General features: G+C 38.6%; 1 protein-coding gene across 4 annotated transcripts in view; it reads left to right on the top strand.

Moving 5' to 3' along the window:
- Positions 1 to 26,103, top strand: part of FAM13A (family with sequence similarity 13 member A) — a 365,856-nt gene that overhangs the window by 145,351 nt on the left and 194,402 nt on the right. The gene's annotated exons all lie outside the window — the stretch shown is intronic.

Below are 26,103 nucleotides of genomic sequence, written 5' to 3'. Positions count from 1 at the left end.
GATTGATGTTTCCTTGCTGCTATAAAATCATCTCAAAAGCACTTACATGAGCCCAGAGATATGGTCAATTGGGTGCACCACCTTTTTATAGAAGCCTGGTGTTAATAGCAGGGATACGTGCTTAGGTCTGTGTCCAGAAGTGTTAGCTTACCAAGTAGACTGCGGATTCCTGAAGAAAGTATTACTATGTCTTTTTGTCTCTCTTGTTCCTGGCACACTTCCAAGTTCAACTAGAGACTGTAAGTCTCATACGTGCGGTCCTTGGTAACTGTCACCAGTAAAGGGGACTAGTTTTAAAACCTATAAAGGAATCTTGACAATACTATCTAAATCTTTTTATCATTGGCTGATAATTTATAACATATCTTTTACACATTAGGTTGATGCATGTAGTTCTCTAAAGATTTACAACTGAGAGTCAGAGGGTAAACATCCAAACCAAGTCCTTCAGGTAGCGACTAGAGGGAAGGCATCTTATTTCTTTCTCATTCATATTGAGGTAAATCTTGATGGAACTGATATGGGAGGTTCCCTCAAGAGGTTTCCTGAGACTTATCACATTTACAGACCACACTATACTCTTGTTGATTCATATGGCACTTTGGGCACTGAAGGGCTATTTTCATTTCTTCTTCCAGTTGAGGCATGACATTGAAGAAGAAATGAAAGGTAAGGGGTATCGTGTAGCACCCAACCGAAACAGCAAAAGACCGAAATGAGGTTTTCTGAACTAGGGCTCATGTGTGAATACAACAGACGCCGTATAGGGGATAGCGTGCGTATGAGAGGAATGTATTGGAGAAGAATCTTGCCAACCTGATAAAGAGAACTTTAAACTGAAATCTGAGGAAAAGGAAGAACAATGCTCAGATGAAATGAGCTACTTTGGAGAATATCAAGTGTAGCATAAAGTGGAGGTAATGTGGTAGCTGAGAAAATATCATTGATTCACAGAGAATATTAAAAAAATATAACTTTTATCAGTTTTGCTATGAAAAATTAAAATAGTTTTCTAAATAGAAAAAAATCTACCTTAAATATGTTTATCTGACTCCTATAGTGCTTTGCAAAGGGTCTCTTTTTAAAATATTAAAAAGTGACTGACTTTGTTTCAGCTGTATCACGGATAAACACTTTTTAACACATACCTTTTAACTAGGGCTGATAAGATAATATGGTAAACCTAAAATAGAATGAAAATAGATAAATATGATCTCCTAAGCAAGACAGACTTGCTGAGATACAGATAATCACTAGAATACACCAACAGGAGCTTACATGCTGTACAAATAAAATAACACCTGTTGAGATCTTTGGAAGAGTGCCCTGCATGGAAATCCTTGAGCTCCTAGGTTTAAGCATGAGAGTACAAGATACATAAACTGAAAACACTGAGGGAGTCAAATACGGATATCTTAGGTGGATGAATATGACTGCTCCTCTCCTAATGCAAGTTTCAAACCTGGCAGATAAATGTCATCATTGGAAACTCCATATCTATACTCTGAAGCATCATTCTGTTAAAGCAGAATATTTAATGCGTTTTTTTTACTGATCTTGCTGATAGTCTTACCTCTGAGATGGTAAATAATGCAACAAGGAAGCATGGTTTTCTGGATCTAATTATAACCAATAGGATGGAATGGAAGTTATGGAAATTAGTTTAATGGGATGTACCAGGGCCATTTTAAGGTCCATAACAATAAAGAATGTGCTAGCCATGGTTAGATATGTAAACCTGGACATTGTTTAGAAAGCAGATTTTTCTAAAATTCCAAAGATCGTAGAAACATTAGATATAAGCCAAAAGGAAGCTAGATTGAAAAGGGATTGGGAAGTTCACAATGATATCATTAACATACTGAAAAATAGGAAGAATGGAAGAGCAGCTAAGAAAAACAAGGTATCATTCTCATGAGCTCAGCTTTTAGAAGGATGTATACAAAAAGAGTAAACAGGCACAGAACAAGTGATAAATACCCTACAGTGACAGAGACTCGAAATATCTGAGCTGAGAATAATCTGAGTCTCATAAAAAGTACTGAGACAGAGGAAAGGGCTTTTAAAGGGAAAAAGTACTAAACCTATCCACTGACACACCTCTGTGTGCCCCAGTGTAGGAGCCAAAGTGTTGGATGACATTCTCATGATACCCTTGTGGGCTAAATGAAAATTGGGGACCCAGACAAATACAAATTTGGTTGCATTTGGACCAGGATGAAGAACTTTGACCAGAGTGTTGGAACATAGATTGCTGTTCAGTTCAGGGGAGGTCTCTACATGTGTCTGTGTCATTCTCAGTATTTTAATCATTGGCTTGAACGAGCACATACTTAGCACTTTTGTGAGTGAAATAAAGCTGGAAGAATAGGTCAGATATTGGATGGCTGGATATGTAGACCAACAAAATAGTGTGTGTGTGTGTGTATAGCCCTTTCCCTATTCTTTCTTGCTTTAAAAAAACCCCAAAAACCCAGTTTTATTTGGGTCTGCAGCAGTGTGCTTAGGTCAGACGGACCCCAACAGATGGATGAGGCATAAATGGTCTATAATACTATCCTCTTTAGTCAGTGATTGACTTAAAGGTTGGCTGTGACACAGTTCTGGCCAAGGAGATGTAGGGGAAAGTGTGCTGGGAAAGATGTAAGGGAAAGTGAGGGCTCTGGGAAATATTTTCATTCCTGATTACCAAAAAGAGAATGATTTAAGAGATCAGAGCTGTGGTTGCCTCTGCATGGAGTTGGGGGTGGCAGCAGTGGTGATGATTGATGAAGAAAGTACCCCAGGGAGCCCTCTGGGGTGACGAAAATGTTCTCAATAGGGAAGTGGGTTATATGGGTGTATGCATTTGTCGAAACTCTTTCAACTGTACACCTAAAATTTATGCATTTTACTGTATATAAATTATTATGTAAATTTTAATAAAAAAGAAAGAGAGTAGGCCTCTGGGTCAACATGCCCCTGCTCCCATCCTGCTTTCAGGTGTTCTCATGTGAAAGCAGAATGCGGGGCGCTGCCACCATCACCTTTTGCCCTTGAGGAATGTACCACTGACACACTGAGGTTGGCAGCCAAAGTAGGAAAAAGACTCAGTTCCTCATCGTTGCTCATCTGCTGAGCCAACCCTCAACACGCATACCTCTGGACTTTTAGTTAGGAGAGGGAAATATATGTCGTCATAGGATAAACTACTTTTAGTGCAGTAGTCTGTTTCTTGCAACAAAAGCATCACGTCTGATGGAATCAGTATAATTGGAAAGTCCTGTACTTAGATTCATGGCCAAGAGGAGACCAAAATTAATTAATAATAGTTCAATTAAAATATGCATGGATTTTAGTTAACTTCTAACACAGTATGAAATGTCAGTGTGATGTGATTGCCAAAAAAACAAAAAACAAAATAAAACAAAAAACTGCAGATTGATTCACTGAGTATACTGAGTAATATTTAGAATAAAGAACGTATGTCTCCCTGCACTTGGTGTAGGTCAGGCAGCATCTATAGCATCAGGTCTGATTCTGAGTACTGTGTTCACCCTCTCCTGACAATCACCACTGGTCGTCACTTATTCTCGCTAAATATGTATCTGCCTGGGTGACTGTCTTTTACTTCAGTTCCCATACTGCTGATGACTTCTAAATCATAACTCCTAGCCTCGACCTATCGGAAGAGCAATAGAGCCATATTTCTCACTACCCATGAAAAACCATATGGTGCCTGAAATTGCTCACGCCCACAGCATCATCTCCAAAACTTTGTCTACGTTCTACCCTCTCCAACCTTAGTTTGCCGGCCACCGGTCTGCCAAGCTGGAAGCCTTAGTTTGCCCTTAACTCCTCCTCCTTTACCATTCCCGCTGGCACTCACATTCTGCCTTAGACATCTCTCTTGAAACGGGTGTCTTGTGTCCACCCCGCCCCCCAATGCTTTAGATTAGGCCCTTATTACAGCCACACAGTTTCAAACTGTTCTCCCACCTCTAGACTCACCCTCTCTCCATCTCCTTTCTACCAGTGATACAATGATGTTCCCCCAAAACAAACCTGATCATAGCATAGTCTTGACTTAAGTAAGCAAACTGTTTACTGTTATTGTTTTGCTCTCCCCCACTTTTGCTGACAATATACAATCAAAACTTACTTACTTGGAATTTAGGCCCTTTATACTCTGTCCGCAAGCCAAACATTCCCCGTTAAATGCTTGAATGAATTTTGAATTGTTCTTATCTTCTTCCTATTTCTCTGGCCTCTCTTCCATCTCCTTTGAGGTCTCTTCCTTCTGAGTCAGAATTAAACATTATTTCCTACGTTCATTCTTAGGCCTTCAGTCTAGAGCTCTCCCTGGCCAACCATACGTCTATATCTAACTACCTAATGCTCACCTGTACCTGCATGTCCTGTGGATTGTCTCATCATCTTTCCTTGCCCTTGAAGATCTGAATGCTCCATTTGAATTCTGGGGCATAATGAATGGCCTGTCCATCCACACAGTCACTCCAGGTTGATGTCCATCAATCACTAAAACCTGTTCATTCTGCTGCTTAAGTATCTCATAAATCTCTCCCACACTCACTGGTGCTTCCTCATAGCCTCTCATCCAGGCAGGAGAATTCTACACCTGGCCCATTATCACCTGCACCTGGTGACCCAGACTGAGTCAGAAAACTCAAGGCAGGGCTCCAAAACCTGTATTTTAAAAGGCTTCCTTGGAGATTGGTTCAAGATGACAGAGTAGAAGGACATGCTCTCACTCCCTTTTTCGAGAACACCAAAATCACAACTAACTGCTGAACAAACATCGACAGGAAAACACTGGAACTCACCAAAAAAGCCACCCCACATGCAAAGACAAAGGAGAAGCCGCAGTGAGACGGTAGGAGGGGCGCAATCACAATAAAATCAAATCCCATAACTGCTGGGTGGGTGACTTGCAAACTGGAGAACACTTATACCACAGAAGTCCACCCACTGGAGTGAAGGTTCTGAGCCACACTTCAGGCTCCCCAACCTGGGGGTCTGATAACGGGAGGAGGAATTCCTAGAGAATCAGACTTTGAAGGCTAGAGGGATTTGATTGCAGGACTTCGGCAAGACTGGGGGAAACAGAGACTCCACTCTTGGAGGGCACACACAAAGTAGTGTGCGCATGGGGACCCAGGGGAAGGAGCAGTGACCCCATAGGAGACTGAACCAGACCTACCTGCTAGTGTTGGAGGGTCTCCTGCACAGGCGGGGGGTGGCTGTGGCTCACCGTGAGGACAAGGACACTGGCAGCAGAAGTTCCGGGAAGTACTCCTTGGCGTGAGCCCTCCCAGAGTCTGCCATTAGCCCCACCAGAGAGCCGGGTAGGCTCCAGTGTTGGGTTGCCTCAGGCCAAACAAGCAACAGGGAGGGAACCCAGCCCCACCCATCAGGAGACAAGCAGATTAAAGTTTTACTGAGCTCTGCCCACCAGAGCAACAGCCAGCTCTACCCACCACCAGTCCCTCCCATCAGGAAGCTTGCACAAGCCTCTTAGATAGCGTCATCCATCAGGAGACAAGCGATTTAAAGTTTTACTGAGCTCTGCCCACCAGAGCAACAGCCAGCTCTACCCACCACCAGTCCCTCCCATCAGGAAACTTCGACAAGCCTCTTAGATAGCATCATCCACCAGAGAGCAGACAGCAGAAGCAAGAAGAACTACAGTCCTGCAGCCTGTGGAGCAAAAACCACATTCACAGAAAAATAGACAAGATGAAAAGGCAGAGGGCTATGTACCAGATGAAGAAACAAGATAAAACCCCAGAAAAACAACTTAATGAAGTGGAGATAGGCAACCTTCCAGAAAAAGAATTCAGAATAATGATAGTGAAGATGATCCAGGACCTCGGAAAAAGAATGGAGTCAATGATCGAGAAGATGCAAAAAATGTTTAACAAAGATCTAGAAGAATTAAAGAACAAACAGAGATGAACAATACAATGACTGAAAAGAAAACTACACTAGAAGGAATCAATAGCAGAATAACTGAGGCAGAAAAACGGATAAGTGACCTGGAAGACAGAATGGTGGAATTCACTGCTGCAGAACAGAATAAAGAAAAAAGAATGAAAAGAAATGAAGACAGCCTAAGAGACCTCTGGGACAACATTAAACGCACCAACATTCGCATTATAGGGGTCCCAGAAGGAGAAGAGAGAGAGAAAGGACCCGAGAAAATATTTGAAGAGATTATAGTCGCAAACTTCCCTAACATGGAAAAGGAAATAGCCACCCAAATCCAGGAAGTGCAGAGATTCCCATACAGGAAAAACCCAAGGAGAAACACGCTGAGACACATAGTAATCAAATTGGCAAAAATTAAAGACAAAGAAAAATTATTGAAAGCAGCAAGGGAAAAATGACAAATAACATACAAGGGAACTCCCATAAGGTTAACACCTGATTTCTCAGCAGAAACTCTAGAAGCCAGAAGGGAGTGGCATGATATATTTTAAGTGATGAAAGGGAAGAACCTACAACCAAGATTACTCTACTTGGCAAGGATCTCATTTAGATTCGATGGAGAAATCAAAAGTTTTACAGACAAGCAAAAGCTAAGAGAATTCAGCACCTCCAAACCAGCTCTACAACAAATGCTAAAGGAACTTCTCTAAGTGGGAAACACAAGAGAAAAAAAGGACCTAAAAAAACAAACCCAAAACAATTAAGAAAACGGTAACAGGAACATACATATCGATAACTACCTTAAACGTGAATGGATTAAATGCTTCAACCAAAAGACATAGACTGGCTGAATGGATACAAAAACAAGACCCGTATATATGCTGTCTACTGGAGACCCACTTCAGACCTAGGGACACATACAGACTGAAAGTGAAGGGATGGAAAAAGATATTCCATGCAAATGGAAATCAAAAGAAAGGTGGAGTAGCAATACTCATATCAGATAAAATAGACTTTAAAATAAAGAATGTTACAAGAGACAAGGAAGGACACTATATAATGATCAAGGGATCAATCCAAGAAGAAGATATAAAAATAATAAATATATGTGCACCCAACATACGAGCACCTCAATACGTATGGCAACTGCTAACAGCTATTAAAGAGGAAATCGACAGTAACACAGTAATAGTGGGGGACTTTAACACCTCACTTACACCAATGGACAGATCGTGCAAACAGAAAATTAATAAGGAAACAAGCTTTAAATGACACAATAGACCAGATAGATTTAATTGATATTTATAGGACATTCCATCCCCAAACAGCAGATTACACTTTCTTCTCAAGTGCGCACGGAACATTCTCCAGGATAGATCACATCTTGGGTCACAAATCAAGCCTCGGTAAATTTAAGAAAACTGAAATCATATCAAGCATCTTTTCTGACCACAACGCCATGAGATTAGAAATCAATTACAGGGGAAAAAATGTAAAAAACACAAACACATGGAGGCTAAACAATGCGTTACTAATTAACCAAGAGATCACTGAAGAAATCAAAGGGGAAACCAAAAAATACCTAGAAACAAATGACAATGGAGACACAACGACCCAAAACCTATGGGATGCAGCAAAAGTTCTAAGAGGGAAGTTTATAGCAATACAAGCCTACCTCAAGAAACAGGAAACATCTCGAATAAACAACCTAACCTTGCAGCTAAAGCAATTAGAGAAAGAAGATCAAAAAAACCCCAAAGTTAGCAGAAGGAAAGAAATCATAAAGATCAGATCAGAAATAAATGAAAAAGAAATGAAGGAAACAATAGCAAAGATCAATAAAAGTAAAAGCTGGTTCTTTGAGAAGATAAACAAAATTGATAAACCATTAGCCAGACTCATCAAGAAGAAAAGGGAGAAGACTCAAATCAATAGAATTAGAAATGAAAAAGGAGAAGTAACAACTGACACTGCAGAAATACAAACGATCATGAGAGATTACTACAAGCAACTCTATGCCAATAAAATGGACAACCTGGAAGAAATGGACAAATTCTTAGAAATGCACAACCTGCTGAGACTGAACCAGGAAGAAATAGAAAATATGAACAGACCAATCACAAGCACTGAAATTGAAACTGTGATTAAAAATCTTCCAACAAACAAAAGCCCAGGACCAGATGGCTTCACAGGCAAATTCTATCAAACATTTACAGAAGAGCTAACTCTCATCCTTCTTAAACTCTTCCAAAAAATTGCAGAGGAAGGAACACTCCCAAACTCATTCTATGAGGCTACCATCACCTTGATACCAAAACCAGACAAAGATTCTACAAAAAAAGAAAATTACAGACCAATATCACTGATGAATATAGATGCAAAAATCCTCAACAAAATACTAGCAAACAGAATCCAACAACACATTAAAAGGATTATACACCATAATCAAGTGGGATTTATCCCATAGATGCAAGGATTCTTCAATATACACAAATCAGTCAGTGTGATACACCATATTAACAAATTGAAGAATAAAAACCGTATGATCGTCTCAGTAGATGCAGAAAAAGCTTTTGACAAAATTCAACACCCATTTATGATAAAAGCTCTCCAGAAAATGAGCATAGAGGGAACCTACTTCAGCATAATAAAGGCCATATACGACAAATCCACAGCAAACATCATTCTCAATGGTGAATAACTGAAAGCATTTCCTCTAAGATCAGGAACAAGACAAGGATGTCCACTCTCACCACTATTATTCAACATAGTTTTGGAAGTCCTAGCCACGGCAGTCAGGGAAGAAAAAGAAATAGAAGGAATACAATTGGAAAAGAAGAAGTAAAACTGTCACTGTTTGCAGATGACATTATACTATACATAGAGAATCCTAAAGATGCCACCAGAAAACTACTAGAGCTAATCAATGAATTTGGTAATGTTGCAGGATACAAAATTAATGCACAGAAATCTCTTGCATTCCTATACACTAATGATGAAAAATCTGAAGGAGAAATTAAGGAAACTCTCCCATTTGCCATTGCAACAAAAAGAATAAAATACCTAGGAATAAACCTACCTAGGGAGACAAAAGACCTGTATGCAGAAAACTATAAGACACTGATGAAAGAAATTAAAGATGATACCAACAGATGGAGAGATATACCATGTTCTTGGATTGGAAGAATCAATATTGTGAAAATGACTATACTACCCAAAGCAATCTACAGATTCAATGCAATCCCTATCAAATTACCAATGGCATTTTTTACAGAGGTAGAACAAAATGTCTTAAAATTTGTATGGAGACACAAAAGACCGCAAATAGCCAAAGCAGTCTTGAGGGAAAAAAATGGAGCTGGAGGAATCATACTCCCTGACTTCAGACTGTACTACAAAGCTACAGTAATCAAGACAATATGTTACTGGCACAAAAACAGAAATATAGATCAATGGAACAGGATAGAAAGCCCAGAGATAAACCCACGCACCTATGGCCAACTAATCTATGACAAAGGAGGCAAGGATATAGAATGGAGAAAAGATAGTCTCTTCAATAAGTAGTGCTGGGAAAACTGGACAGCTACATGGAAAAGAATGAAATTAGAGCACTCCCTAACACCATACACAAAAATAAACTCAAAATGCATTAAAGACCTAAATGTAAGACCAGGCACTATAAAACTCTTAGAGGAAAACATAGGAAGAACACTCTTGGACATAAATCACAGCAGGATCTTTTTTGATCCACCTCCTAGAGTAATGGAAATAAAAATAAAAATAAACAAATGGGACCTAATGCTTTTGTACAGCAATGGAAGCCATAAACAAGACAAAAAGACAACCCTCCGAATGGGAGAAAATATTTGCAAATGAATCATCAGACCAAGGATTAATCTCCAAAATATATAAACAGCTCATGCAGCTCAATATTAAACAAACAACCCAATCCAAAAATGGGCAGAAGGCCTAAATAGACATTTCTCCAAAGAAGACATACAGATGGCCAGAAGAACATGAAATGCTGCTCAACATCACTAATTATTAGAGAAATGCAAATCAAAACTACAATGAGGTATCACCTCACAGCAGTTAGAATGGGTATCATTAGAAAATCTCCAAACAACAAATGCTGGAGAGGGTGTGGAGAAAAGGGAACTCTTGCACTGTTGGTGTGAATATAAATTGTTACAGCCACTATGGAGAACAGTATGGAGGTTCCTTAAAGAACTGAAAATAGAATTACCATATGACCCAGCAATCCCACTACTGGGCATATACCCAGGGAAAACCATAATTCAAAAAGACACATGCACCCCAATGTTCATTGCAGCACTATTTACAATAGCCAGGTCATATGGAAGCAACCTAAATGCCCATCGACAGATGAATGGATAAAGAAGGTGTGGTACATATATACAATGGAATATTACTCAGCCATAAAAAGGAACGAAACTGGGTCATTTGTAGAGACGTGGATGGATCTAGAGACTGTCATACAGAGTGAAGTAAGTCAGAAAGAGAAAAACAAATATCGTATATTAGCGCATATACATGGAACCTAGAAAATGGTACAGATGAACCGGTTTACCGAGCAGAAATTGAGACACAGATGTAGAGAAAAAAAGAATGGACACCAAGGGGGGAAAGCCGCGGGGGGTGGGGGTGGGGGTGGGGGTGTGATGAATTGGGAGATTGGGATTGACATGTATACACTGATGTGTATAAAATGGATGACTAATAAGAAAAAAAAAAGTTTGATAGTGGAATGGACTTGGAATCTTTGACCACCTAAGACAGCTCCTTGAATTTTGTAGGTGTCTAAAATAATATTCAGTAATTCTTTCCCAACTGTTGATCTTAGTGAACTAAATAAGGCTTTTGTCTTAGCTTTCTTAATAAGTTATAACACAGAGAAAAGTACATAAGTCATAAGTTTAACTATAAATTTATGACTTATGTGAGTTATGTGAACTCCCACTAGTATAACCACTACTCAGATCAAGAAACAGAACTTTCCCAGCACCTCGGAAGCCCTCCTTATACCATTTCCTGGTCATGGCCCCTGCTTTCTGCCCCCAAAGTAACCATTATCTTCACCATAAATTTGTTTTGCCCAGTTTTGAATTTTTTGAAAAGAAACCATACAGTGTATATCATTTTATGTCTGCCTTGTTTTGCTGATTATTGCTCATGAGTTTTATTTCTGTTGTTGCTTGTAGCAAGGCTCACTTATTTTTATTGTCTTCTATATTTTATTATATAAATGCAAAATATATTCTAATGATGAAAAAAGAAATTAAAATAAAATAATAAAAGGCTTCCTTGGTAATTTCAAGTAATCAGCCAAATTTGGGAATTGATTGAGCCTCGGGAGACTACTACAGTAGCCTTTCTACTGGTTTCCCTGACTCTACTCTGCCCCTTGACACCATCTTCCATCTTCTGCTGCCTAAGTTACTACTTCCTGTCATGTAAATATGAACGTACTACTCCCCATATCAAAATTCTTCAGTGGATCCTCTTCACCCATCCTTATATCTCAATCTTGGCATGACAAACAAGGCTTTCCATGATTTGAACTCACCCTACCTATTCACACTTCTTTCCCACCACTCCCGCCCGTACATTTGGTGTTCTAGCAGTCATTGATAGAAACCTATCACAGTATGGTTTCTATCCATTGAAATGGTAGAAACCATGTCATTTCAGGCCTCGTGCTTGTCAAGCTGGTGAACACATTGCCTGACACTGAAAAGTCCTTGATTAATGACTGGACTCATTATATTACTGAAAATATGTCTATGATCATAATTTCTACATAGTATAAAAGTAATAACAATGAATGTCTTCAAATTAATTGAATGGAACTGGGAAACATGACAATTCACTGAATACTTCATGACTTGCATATCTGAGAAAAGGTATCAGATACTTCTAAACTGTTTAGCCGTTCTGGAAGGAGCACTGATATTAGGTTAAGAAGGCTTGTATCTGTATCCTGGCTACTCAGCAATGTGACTGTGTAATTTATAATATCTCTGTTCCTCTTTCCTGCTGTATAAAATGGTGAAAGTCCTATAGATTTGTTGTGGGATTTAAACCATTAATACTTGTGGAAGTATTTTCAAAGCCAGTTAAGTAGTGTAGAAATATAAAGTATTGCAACTTTTTTTGGGGTGGGGTGGGGTGATAATATAGGGTGAAGAGTAACTGATGAAGCCTTTGGCTTACTTTGAAACCATCTGGTCAGAGATACTTTAGTAAATATATTAATAAGCTTAGAGCACAGAGTTAAAAATTCTAGTTCTAGAATCAGATTGGCTTAGAATTTACAATTTGTGTGACTCTGGGCAAATTATTCAATCTCTCCTTCAACCTTGACTTCCTCATCTGTAAAATAAGAAAAATATCTGTAACTAATTTGGTTGTTGTTTGTTACGATTAAATGAGCTATTGATGGCCAGTTTTCAATAAATTTTAGCTTTTAAATAAAGAAATTATTAGGGTCACATCACCTTTATGATATCACCTTACTTCCCTTTACCTTAAAGGGTATCAGGCTTGGTAACAGAAGGAAAACAGTCAAAAGCAGAAAAATAAAGTTGCCAATCAGATGTGTTACTCATGATGGAACACCTGCTACTTCTAGACATTTTTTACTATTCAGTATTCTAGTTTTCTCAGTATAGTTAAATTAAGCATCTTTTTATCTTTGGGAAGCAAGAATCTGATTGCATCCTCAATGGACAGAAGAGTATAATTTTAGTATTTAATGTATCTCTCCAGATCTGCTTTTTAAAAATGAATTAATTCATAAACCATAAAACTCTTTGAAGTGGAAGTTTTATGGATGAATGGGGTATTAAGTGGCTCTGTGAAAGATGACTGGGATTTCAGCACGTTGGTGGGGAGAGGGAGGGAGGTGTGGGGAACAGAAACCCTTCTAGGTAGAAAGGATGTTTTAGGACATGGAGGGTTCATGTAGTGGTGACTGAACATTTCTGGCTGGGCCATAGGAAGTAACAGGAGAAAGCTAGATACTAGAGTTAAGTTAGGATGGAGTTTAACTAAGTAGCTAAAACTTATAGGAATAGGAAAATGACGAAGGGTTTTAAGAACAGGATGGATTTGATTTAAACTATACTTTAGAATTTTACTTTATCCCTTTGGCACGAGCAGGAAGTTGATGTGAGTCAGTAAAGCATATTTGTAGCAAGCTGTCAGTCTATTTCTGCCCAGCTGACTCTGGTCAGGGCCGCAAAACTGATCATGCCTTCTGTAACACCCTCCTCGGCCTCCCTTCCAGACAGGCTTCCTCTACCAGGAGGTCAAAGCAAAGATAAGGACAAAGGTGTACCTGCGTGCTTCCTCCTGCAGCTCCGTTTCCCTGCCGTTCTCTGCGTGTGAACCTCGGGCCCTGCAAGGTTTTTCCAGATTTTGCAGTGGTTTGGCCGTGTCTACCACATCTAGCAACTTCAGTCACAGGAATTTTGGATAGACCTCTTAGGACTGTGACATTTGGGGAAATCTGTAGTCTGCTGGAGGTCTGAGAATGTGTATGTTGGCTATTGGGCTTTTGGTCCACATTTTGTTGAATTTGACAGGTAGTATTCACAGTTGGTTGTCTACAGTTACGGCCATTTCTTACTCAAGGTGAAGCTTTCTTTTTTCTTTTTCATTATTTTTATTGTAGGTTTCAAAGAAGAGCCTAAGTGGAAGTGCCTTTATTTTGTCAAACTGGAAGGTCAAAGCTATATTTCTGAATAAATGGGTTAAGAGAATCACATCTTTCAAGTAGGCATCTAATAGCCATAGTTTAATTTCTCCAGCTTCAGAATAATTTTAGAGTTTCTCTCATGAGATGATTTAAGTGCAAACTTTAGTGAAGCTTTTCCCTTATCTGCACTCAAGAATTAACTTAATCACCTAAATACTTATATACACAAAGTTTGGTGGCAAAAATATGGTTGAAATAATGGACCGTGAAATCTAGGCTGCTTTCATTAAATAATCATCTGGTGCCTACCATGTGCAAAGCATTGTTCTAGGAACAGGGAGTACATCAGTGAGTGAGAGACAAAAGTGTCTGCCCTTTTGAAGCTTATATTCTAATGAGGATACAGTAAACAACAGACAATAAACAAAGGATTAAGGAAATGGGTACTTTGTCAGACGGTGATATGTTCTATGGAGAGAAAGCAGGGGAGGACAGAAGTAGTGCTGGTAAATGTCATTTGCTGATTTAAATAAGATGAACAAAATGTTTCATCTACAAGGGTCGTCTGAACAGAGACTTGAAGGAGGTAAAGGAGCAAACCTTGAAGACCCTTGAGAGAGGAGCACTGCTGGTGGGGGAGAAGAGCTATCCAGAGGCCTGAGATGAAAGTATAGCTGGTCTGTGTGCTGAGCAGGGTTGAGAAGGCTGGTGTGGTTGGATTACAGTGAGCAAGGGGGAAAGTCAGAAGAAAAGGGGTCACATAGACAACAAGGGACCAGATCGTGTGTGCTCTTACAGGTCATTGTAAGGACCTGGATTTTTATCCTGGCAGTTTTTTATTCGTATCGATCAGAAGAGTGCCATGATAGGACTTAGCTACTCCAAGGATTGCTCTAACTGCTAGGCTGAGAATGGACTGTTGAGAGGGACAGGCAGAAACAGGGAGACCCACTGGGAGTTCATCACAATAGTCACCTTAAGATACAGCGGCGGCTTGGACCCAGGTGGTGGCAGTGAAGGTGGTGAGAGGACCTGCCGTGTGAGTTAGGATGTGAAGGAGCAACACCATAGAAGGCCCTGGAGACTCCAGGTGGGCTGGAGAATGTTTGAGATGAGAGTAGGTGAGGAGGCAAGCTGGAAGAGTAGGGGGCTGTGAACAGAGGGTGGGGTGTTTGCAATAGTCATTTTGGAGGTGGAACTGTCTGCAGGGATGGTGAGATTTAAGTTGTGTTTATGAGAATGAGTGACTGACAAGGAAGAAAGAAAGAAAATCATTGGAAAAGAGATGGTTAAAGGATGACAAAGATGATGCTTTGTCCATATTGATCCTGAATTTACCCAGGAGGGTAGCAGATACTGAGGCGTACAGGAAGGCTGTGCGTTTGGTCTACCTAGTATATCCACATTATTTATATGCTTTGTGCATAAATTATGAGTATATATACTTAATGTATAGGGTTCATGTAGAGCCTCATATGTATGTACATACACAAAATAATGTGATTAATATGTTACTAAATATCTATCTAGAAGTATCTAGATGAGTCTCTATTCCAAATAAACATTTTGTGAGACTGTCTTTACTAGACAGTGTGTTGCTATCACTTAGCATATCTTTGGGAATTTATTTAGAAATTGTCTTCAAATATATGTCATTCATGTGTCCTATTTTTTTATACATTGTTGGACTGGGAAATCCTTGTACTGTAATGCTTTATTTGATTACAAAAAGTAGTCAATAATCATTTTGAGCTGCAGCAGTTCACTAAGTTGGGGACTAGTGATTAAATATTAACTTATGGTTTTAAAATTGAAATCTGGTTATAAAATAATTATGCTGATTTTCCTGTGTGACTCACATGCAGACTCTCAAAACAGTTACTTTAAAATGTTTTGAGCAAAAGGAAAATCTTACAACAGTGATTAGTTAAGGGACATGCTCACTTGTCAATATATGTTTTGGCAAGTCTGATTACAAAGTTTATTCCATTCCTGTAGAGTCATTTATCATATAAACTGGTGTATCACATAAACTTCCTAGAACGTTTCCCATGTCTTTTTCATGCTCAAAAACATTGCGTGTGTCTCCATTTTTCATTTAGAGCTATAATCTAAAATTAACTTCAACAGGTTTGTTCACTTTTTTTTTTTTTTTTCATTTAATGCCTACTCTGTGTACAGATCTGGACTAAGTGCTGGGCCTTTTCAGAAAATAAGACATGTCTCTGTCCCTAAGGGAATTTGCAGTCTACAACACACAAGCAAAATCAGTGCAGGAACAGAGGGGTGAAAAGGAGAAGGGGGACTTTATGCAGATACTGTGCTAAGTTCTTCTATTCATATGATCTCATTTACTTCTCAAAGTAATCCTGGAAAGTAAGTGATCTTAATTCTGTTTTGCAGATGAGGAAATCTAAAGAGTAAATTATTCAAGGTCAATAGCAGTAAATGACAGCTGGGTTTTGAACTCAAAGTACTGATTACAGGCGAAGTACAGAAATAACCAAAATTGTAGTTTTAAATTGGAATATCAGTACCATGAACATTTATACATTATTCATTCTGTATCTATTATAGCAATTTAATATCAGGAAAGGACTTGAATTCTGTTCTTCTGACTCTAGTCCTACATGTTGTTACTACTACTGGTCTTTTCTGTAGCCCTTCAAGAATACTCCAAACTGGGTAGCAGTGGAGTCATAATAGAAAATAAAAAATGTTTTGGTTTTTATGTTGTTGTTTGATATTTGTGATTTAGCTGTGTTGTCTCTTTGTGTGGGTGAACTTACATAGTAAGAATGACTAACTTGTACCCACCAAAATCTGTAGGTTATCATTTTGAGCACTGAGGAACTCAGAGGTGACACTAAATTCATCTGCTCATTTTGTCAGATCAAACCTTTCCTTGGATCATGAGCTGTGCCTTTTAGATTGCTTCTAAGTTTGAAGGTTAAAAAATATTCAATGATGGTTAATAAAAGCAAAGATAAAATAGCATGATAGAATGTTGTTTGCTTGCATGACTCAAATGGGCACCTTCCAGTAGTGGAAACTGATTAGATTATCAATAAGTATAAAGCATTAAGTAATAAAAGTAGTTTTAAAACTTATTACTTAGCTTGGGGTACTTTTATGGCTCCAGTTTTTAGATCATAGTCACATATTTACAATTCAGATTACTAATTTCTTCTCCCCAGACATTTTGTTTTGTAGAGTGCTTACAGATAAACATTAGAAGGTCATGTCTGCTCAGAAATCATTGGAATAGATTAGATATATATGTGCCAAGTGTTAAGTTCCTTCTTTCCTATTGTGAGGAATGTTTAACAGAAGATAGACTAAATTGCTTTTGCTTGTGAAAACATTATTATACTGTATAACCTTTACTTACAGTGAGAAAGCAATACTTCGGGACTGACACCTCAGAAGTTGCCTACTTTCAATCATTATATTGTGTATATTTGACAAATAGGGGCGCTCAGTAAATAGCAAGAGAATATTTGAAGATTTTCAAAGATTACTTGTATTTGCTTTAGATCTGAATTTCTGCTGTTTTCGCCAGTTGGCCTCCTAGGGATAGAGGTTATACTTCTGTGGACCAGAAGTGCCTAGAAAGTCGTATCCCTCCAGGAGCAGCCTTTAACCAATGACTGAGGAGTATGGAGGTATAAATTCCCAACCTTACTCCTTGGGTGGAATAATTCTCAGGAGTGTATTTTATAGAGTTTCCCAGAGCTTCCCTCTAGGTTGAAGCTTTAGAACCACTGAAAAAGCTCTAGTAGCTTAATAATGACACCCCTTACTAACTACTTTCTCCCTCCATTATTGTCCCATTCCCCTGCTGAACTACCGATATCAACTACCTGCCCTCGATCCTTGTTGCAGGGTCTACTTCTGGTTGGGAGAGTGGAGGTCCAACTAAGACATCTCAAATTCTCTTCCCCCTAGGAAGCCCTCTCTCATTCTCCAGGTGCAGTTAATCCCCATCTCCTGTGTTGTCTTAGGATGCTCTCTCTCTCCTTTTATGAGAACAAATCTCACCTTCTGCCTGGGAAAGTTGGTTTTTTCTCTTGTATTGCATTATAAGTTCTTCAAAGTTAAGAAAAATGTCTCATATTTACATGTACATTGGGTTTTCTCTAAAAGTTGTGGAATCACTCATACGTTCTTATGTCTTCCAAAGCACTTATTCTAGTTCCTTATATTTACTCAGAAATATCAATTGAATTGCACCATGTATGTATAAATAAAAGTTGACTCAAATTTATTTCAGGAAAGTCATAGTAACTCTTTTGCGCATTTAGTAATCAATCACATTTATAGAGTATACAATAAAAGTTTGCTTAACAGAACTCCACCTAACTAATTTGCTAGATTAATCAATTCTCTGCATTTGTTTTTAAAGCACAGTGACTGCTTTCCATTGGCAGCTCTGAAGGCTTGTGGCTAATAGACTGTTCTCTTATATACTTTTTAAAATATATATATATGTTTATTGGAGTATAACTGCTTCACAACTGCGTTAGTCTCCGTCGCACAACAAAGTGAATCAGCCATATGCATACATATATCCCCATATCCCCTCCCTCTTGAGCCTCCCTCCCACCCTCCCTATCCCACCCTTCTAGGTCTTCACAAAGCACGGAGCTGATCTCCCTGTGCTATGTAGCTGCTTCCCACTAGCTAACTATTTTACATTCAGTAGTGTATATACGTCGATGCTACTGTCACTTCGCCCCAGCTTCCCCCTGCCCCCCGTGTCCTCAAGTCCATTTTCTATGTCTACATCTTTATTCCTGCCCTGCCACTAGGTTCATCAGTACCAATTTTTTTTTTTTTTTTTTTTTAGATTCCATATATATGCGTTAGCATACGGTATTCGTTTTTCTCTTTCTGACTTACTTCACTCTGTATGACAGACTCTAGGTCCATCCACCGCACTACAGATAACTCAATTTCGTTTCTTTTTATGGCTGAGTAATAGTCCATTGTATATATGTGCCACATCTTCTTTTTTTTTTTTTTTAAACGAATTATGGCATATTCATACAATGGGATAGTCTACAGCAATTTATTTTTTTATTTATTATTTATTTATTTATTTATTTATTTATTTATTTATTTATTTATTTTTGGCTGTGTTGGGTCTTCGTTTCTGTGCGAGGGCTTTCTCTAGTTGTGGCGAGCGGGGGCCACTCTTCATCGCGGTGCGTGGGCCTCTCACTATCGCGGCCTCTCCTGTTGCGGAGCACAAGCTCCAGACGCGCATGCTCAGTAGTTGTGGCTCACGGGCTTAGTTGCTCCGCGGCATGTGGGATCTTCCCAGACCAGGGCTCGAACCCGTGTCCCCTGCATTGGCAGGCAGATTCTTAACCACTGTGCCACCAGGGAAGCCCTGTGCCACATCTTCTTTATCCATTCATCTGTCAGTGGACATTTAGGTTGCTTCCATGTCTTGGCTGTAGTAAATAATGCTGCAATGAACATTGGGGTGCTTGTATCTTTTTGAATTATCTCCTGAGCAGATATATGCCCAGGAGTGGGATTGCTAGATCATATATTAGCTCTATTTTTAGTTTTTTAAGGAACCTCCATGCTGTTCTCCATAGTGGCTGTACCAATTTACATTCCCACCAACAGTGTAGGAGGGTTCCATTTTCTCCACACCCCCTTCAGCATTTGTTATTTGTAGACTTTTTTTTTTAATTTTATTTTATTTTTGGCTGTGTTGGGTCTTCATTTCTGTGTGCAGGCTTTCTCTAGTTGCCGCCGCAAGTGGGGCCTACTCTTCGTTGCGGTGCACGGGCTTCTCAATGCCGTAACTTCTCTTGTTGCAGAACACGGGCTCTAGGCATGCAGGCTTCAGTAGTTGCAGCACGTGGGCTCAGTAGTTGCGGCACACAGACCCTAGAGCTTGCAGGCTTCAGTAGTTTGGCACGTGGGCTCAGTAGTTGTGGTGCACAGGCTTAGTTGCTCCACAGCATGTGAGATCTTCCTGGACCAGGGATTGAATGCATGCCCCCTACATTGGCAGTCAGATTCTTAACTACTACACCACCAGGGAAGTCCTGTAGACTTTTTAATGATGGGCATTCTGACCAGTGTGAGATGGTACCTCATTGTAGTTTTGATTTGCATTTCTTTAATAGTGATGTTGAGCATCTTTTCATGTGCCTATTGGCCATCTGTATGTCTTTCTTGGAGAAATGTCTGTTCAGGTCTTCTGCCCATTTTTTGATTGGGTTTTTTTGTTTTATTGTTGTTGAGTTGTATGAGCTGTTTGTATATTTTGGAAATTAATCCCTTGTCAGTTGCATCATTTGCAGATATTTTCACCCAGCCCGTAGGTTGTCTTTTTTCTTTTCTTTAATGGTTTCCTTTGCTGTGCAAAAGCTTATAAGTTTGATTAGGTCCCATTTGTTTATTTGTGCTTTTATTTCTATTGCCTTGGAAGACTGACCTAAGAAAGTATTTTTACGACTTATGTCAGAGAATGTTTTGCCTATATTCTCTTCTAAGAGTTTTATGGTGTCATGTCTTATATTTAAGTCTTTAAGCCATTTTGAATTTATTTTTGTGTATGCTGTGAAGGTGTGTTCTAACTTCCTTGATTTGCCTGCAGCTGTCTAACTTTCCCAACACTACTTGCTAAAGAGACTGTCTTTTCCCCATTGTATACTCTTGCCTCCTTTGTCGAAGATTAATTGACTGTAGGTGTATGGGTTTATTTCTGGGCTCTCTATTCCATTCCATTGATCCATATGTCTGTTTTTGTGCCAATACCATGCTGTTTCGATTACTGTAGCTTTGTAGTATTGTCTGAAGTCTGAGAGCATTATGCCTCCAGCTTTGTTCTTTTTCCTCAGGATTGCTTTGGCAATTCTCGGTCTTTTATAGTTCCATATAAATTTTAGGATTATTTGTTCTAGTTTTGTGAAAAATGTCATGGGTAATTTGATAGGGATCACATTAAATCTGTAGATTGCTTTGGGTAGCATGGCCATTTTAACAGTATCAATTCTTCCAGTCCAAGAGCATGGGATATCTTTCCATTTCTTTGAATCACCTTCAGTTTCCTTTATTACTGTTTTGTAGTTCTCAGTATATGTCTTTCACCTCCTTGGTGAGGTTTATTCCTAAGTACTTTTTTTTTGATGAGATTTTAAAAGGGATTATTTATTTACATTCCCTTTCTGATATTTCATTGTTAGTGTAAAGAAATGCAACTGATTTCTGTGTGTTAATCTTGTATCCTGCTACATTGCTGAATTCATTTATCAGTTCTAGTAGTTTTTGTGTGGAGTCTTAGGGTTATCCATAATATATTAATATAGCATCATGTCATCAGCATATAATGATAATTTTACCTCTTCCCTACCAATCTGAATACATTTTATTTCTTCTTCTTGTCTGATTGCTGTGGCTAGGACTTCCAGTACTATGTTGAATAGAAATGGTGAGAGTTGGCATCCTTGTCTTGTTCCAGATTTTAGCAGGAACACTTTCAGCTTTTCACCATTGAGAATTATATTGGCTGTGGGTTTGTCATAAATAGCTTTCATTATGTTGAAATATGTTTCCTCTATACTCACTTTCGTAAGGATTTTTATCATGAATGAATGTTGAATTTTATCAAATGTTTTTTCTGCATCTATTGAGATGATCCTGTGGTTTTTGTCTTTTCTTTTGTTGATGTGGTGTATCACATTGATTGATTTGCATATGTTGAACTATCCTTGTGACCCTGGGATGAATCCAGTTAGGTCGTGGTGTATGATCTTTTTTATGTGTTGTTGGGTTCGGTTTGGTAATATTTTCTTGAGAATTTTTGCATCTATATTCATCAAAGATATTGGTCTGTAATTTTCTTTTTTGGTGGTATCTTTGTCTTGTTTTGGTATCAGGGTGATGGTGGCTTCATAGAATGTCTTTAGGAGTATTCCTTCCCCTTCAATCTTTTGGAAGAGTTTGAGAAGGATCAGTATAAGTTCTTCTTTGTATGTTTGGTTGAATTCACCTGTGAAACCATCTGTTCCTGGATTATTGTTTGTAGAGAGTTTTCTTTTATTAACAGATTCTATTTCACTACCAGTGATCAGTTTGTTCAAGTTATCTATTTCTTCTTGATTCAGTTTTGTTGGGCTGTATATTGCTAGAAACTTGTCCATTTTTTTCTAGGTTGTCGAATTTGTTGGCATATAATTGTACAGTTTCTCTTTTGGTGTGTGTGTGTGTGTGTGTGTTTCTGTGGTATCAGTTGTGATTTCTCCTCTTTCACTTATTATTTTCTTCACTTGGGTCTTTGCTCTTTTCTTCTTGGTGAGCCTGGCCAGAGGTTTGTCAATTTTGTTTACTCTTTTGAAGAACCAGCTGTTGGTTTTATTCATTTTTCTATTTTTTTGTCTCTATTTTATTTATTTCCTCTCTTTATTACTTCCTTCTGCTGACTTTAGGTTTTCTTTTAATTCTTGTAGGTGGTGGGTTAGGCTGTTTATTTGAGATTTTTCTTTTTTCTTGAAGAAGGCATGTATTGCTATGAACTTCCCTCTAAGAACTGCTTTTGCTGCATCCCATAGATTTGGTATGGTTCTGTTTTTATTGTCATTTGACTCAAGGTATTTTTTAATTTCTTCTTTGATTTCATCATTGACCTATTGTTTTTTTAGTAGCATGTTGTTTAGTCTCTATATAATCATTTTTTTCTTGTTTCTTTTTCTGTGGTTTATTTCTGGTTTCATGCCACTGTGGTCAGAAAAGATGCTTGAAATCTATACTCCTAAATTTGTTGAGGCTTGTTTTGTGCCCTAATATGTGGTCAATCCTAGAGAATGTTCCATGTGCACATGAAAAAAAAATGTTTTCTGCTTTCTTTTGGATGTAATGTCCTGAAAACAGCAATAAAGTATAATTTGAACCACCATTTATTAAACACCTACTGTGTAGCAGTTAGTATTCTGTGAACTGGAGCTATAGCATTTAATTTTTTTAAAAACGTCTCTGCCCTCGTGGACTTTGCCTCTTTAGGAGGGGGACACAGACAGTAAACAATTAAGAAAATTAATATGACATTTGATGATACATTCTGTGAAGAAAATTAAAACCATGATAAGGACTTGAGATTAATGGTGTATGAGAGGAGAGAGGCAAGTTGGCATCACTATTTCCTATAGAAAATTGAGGGAAGCCCCTCTGAGATGAGTGGAGATCACAGTGATATGGTGGAGCAAGCCATATAGATATGAGGAGGAAGAGCATCCCAGGCAGGGGGACCAGCAGGTAAAAAGGCCTGAGTCTGGCACTCGCTCACTCGCCTCTGACAACAGATTCAAACCCCTGTGCAAATCAGTAAAAAGTAGAGCTTCTTCAGGACTGTGAAACAAGAAAGCATGGTGGGCTAATATGCACATATATTAAGAATAGATCTGAAATCACCAGCACAACATATGGACACCTAAACCAATCTTAAACCAGTTGTTACTGTTACAGAAGTAAAGCAAGTTGCGAGTAACTGGGGAGAGCTGATTTTGATGAGGCTGTTACAAAAAGCCTCTCCAAAGAGGTGACAGAGGAGCTGAAGGAAGAGAAAACTGTAATGGATTGTAATAATAAGATCAGAAGTCTAGATTCTAATGTTTAATGATGCTTAAATCTTTAACCATCTCTTGCTATATTCATTCTTATCCCTTTTTCTTTAATCAGAAATGACTGGTTGCCATTCTCTGTAAAACAATTTTCAACATTCTCTGTAAAGCAATTTTAAAAGACAGTTAAGGTTGTACTTGTGACTATTATAGTTGTAGTTTATAAAGTAAAAGTAATGAGTTCAAAATATATCTGAAACTTAACTACTTCTCACCTCTTCCCTTTATATTTCCCTGGTCCAAGCCCAAGAACAGATTTCTTCCCAAAAGTTTACATAATGAAAATCTGTTAAATGCTATTTTAATTCAATTTGTTCCCTTTATTTATGTAAAGATAACATCGTATTACTTTTGAGTTTTAAGAAAACATCCTGTTCATTTGTTATAGTCAGTCAAATTAAGATTCATTTTGCAAATACAGTTGAATTAAAGTGGAGACTTTTATGGTATTGTAAGGAGTGGTCTGCAATCTGCCAATGACATTTATTGGATCCTGGTTGTGTGCAAAGTAGCAGTGTGTTATGTATCTTTTTCCTGTAGGAGGCCTTAGGCTTGGGCTGTTACACCCACTTGTAATCATATCAGCATTGCTCTCTATCATCTCTCCAACTCACTAAATTTGGTCAAATCACTTGTGTGGTTTGATTCCAGCATACCAATTGCAGCTCTCTAACAACCTCTGCCTGTCATAATAACAGCTTCTTTGCCACCTACCCTCACCCATTATTATATTACTCAGGTAGTAAGAAAATGTATTATTATCTGATTCTCAATATCATGGAGATCCATCACATTTCTTTAATGGTTGGAAATTAATACTAAAGGCAAGGGAAATGTAAGAGTTGACATTGTTTTCTTTATTCATTCAAAAAACGCTTATTAAATACCTACAGAATGCTGGGGATACACTGGGCAAATCCTTACCCACATGAACCTTAAAGTCTACTGGAGGTGATGTACAATAAATAAATCAAAATGTAAAACAAAATCGTGAATTACAAATTAGAATAAGTACTGTGTTTGAAGTAAAGCAGGTTAATAAGAAGAGAGTAATCAGGAGAGCCACTTTAGATGGGGTTGTTAAAGAAGGCCTCTTGGAGGAGGTGACATAGGAGCTGAAGGAGGAGAATATACCAGCCATGCTAAAGAAATGGTGGAGAGGCATTCCAAGGAGAGGGAATGTGAAGGACGAATACTTGAAGGCAGGAAAGGACTTGGAGTATTTGAAGGTAGAAAAGGTGGCCATTGTGTCTGAGGCATAGTAAGGGAGGGGTAAGTGGTGTGAGATGAGGTTAGAGAAGAAGGCAAGGGCTAGATCACGCGAGGCTATGTAGGTTATGGTAAATAGTTTGGATTTTATTCCTGGAGTAATGATGAGACATTGCTTGAGGAATGACATCATCTGATTTACGTATACAAAGCTTATAGAAAGCAGGATGATTGAAGTAATTTAGGTGAAAAATGATGGCTATGACTGGGTTGGCTGTGTACACAGAGAGAAGTGAATGAATCCCAGTTACTTTGGAGAGTGCTGACTGGACTTGATGATAGGTTTGATGATGGGAGGTATGGGAAAGGGAGGAATCAAGGTTGATACCTAAGACATTGGCTTGAGCAACTGGGTACCATTTGCTAATCTGGGGAAGAAACTCAAGGACTGACATAAATTATTTTGCTGATAAATCAAAAGCTCAGGTTTGGACATAAATTTAGGTGCTTATTAGACAGCAAGGTAGAGTTGCCAAGTAAGCAGTTAGACTTAAGTAGCTTAGGAGAAATGTGAAAGATAGTGATACAGATTTGGGAGTCATTAGGATATTGGTTGTATTTAAAAGAAATGAAAGTGTTCTGAGATCATTGTATCATTTGGGAAAAGAAGAATTCTCTACATCAACCCTTGAGTCACTCCAATTTCATTCAACTATTTATTCAGCACATATTTATTGAGCTCCTACTATACAAGGCACTTTTCAGTGGCATTGTAGTTTTAGTAATGAGTAAGGGAGACCAATTATTTACCTTCATAGGACTTCTATTTAGTAGAGGATACACAAAACAAACCAATAACCAGTAGATATGTAACTTTATTGTACAGAGGAGAAGCAGCAGCCAAGGAGATCATGTGGAGTTGGTCCATGAGGTAGGCAATTTTTTCCCCCTATCAGTGATGATGTGGCAGCTATTAGAAGGAATCACCTGGGTCAGATGTTGCTAACTGAGTAAGATGGAAACCAAGCTGTGAGTGACTGTTTTCAGCACTTTCTGTGGCTAGTGACCAAAAAAACAAACAAACAAAACACACAGATTTGGGGGCACTGAAGATGAAGAAGTAGATGTGGTGAAGACAGCTGTTTTGGAGGCATGTGCTGTAAAGGAAAGCAAACAACATGGGACCACAGCTAGTGAGAGAACTAAGATGAAGGAAGTTGTTTTTTTGGTTGTTGTTTTTTGTTTTTAAAGATAATTACAGAGCATGCGTGTGATTATGGGAATGATCTAGTGGAGAGGGAGTGGGAGGGGAGAATTGAAAGAGTGACGTCCTTGAGAAGGTGAGAGGAGATGGGCTCAAAGGTGGCGTGGAGGGAATGGCTGATTAGGACCAGAATCTTCCATTGTAACTGGAGGGACATAGAGTGGTTTGTAAATTTGATGGTGGGGTAATGAGAAGCTTCTCTGATGCCTCTTTTTTCCAATGAAGCAAGAATGGAAGGAAACGGGTTTGAGAAGAGAGGAGGAGACATGAAATATCATCTTGGAGAGTGGAAAATCATGTTACTAAAGAAGTATAGCAGGATTGCTGTGGATTAGAGAGGG

The sequence above is a fragment of the Balaenoptera borealis genome (assembly GCF_965194805.1).
Source record: "Balaenoptera borealis genome assembly, chromosome: 4".
NCBI classification, from domain to species: domain Eukaryota; kingdom Metazoa; phylum Chordata; class Mammalia; order Artiodactyla; family Balaenopteridae; genus Balaenoptera; species Balaenoptera borealis.
This window is presented reverse-complemented; position numbering and strand designations above follow the sequence as displayed.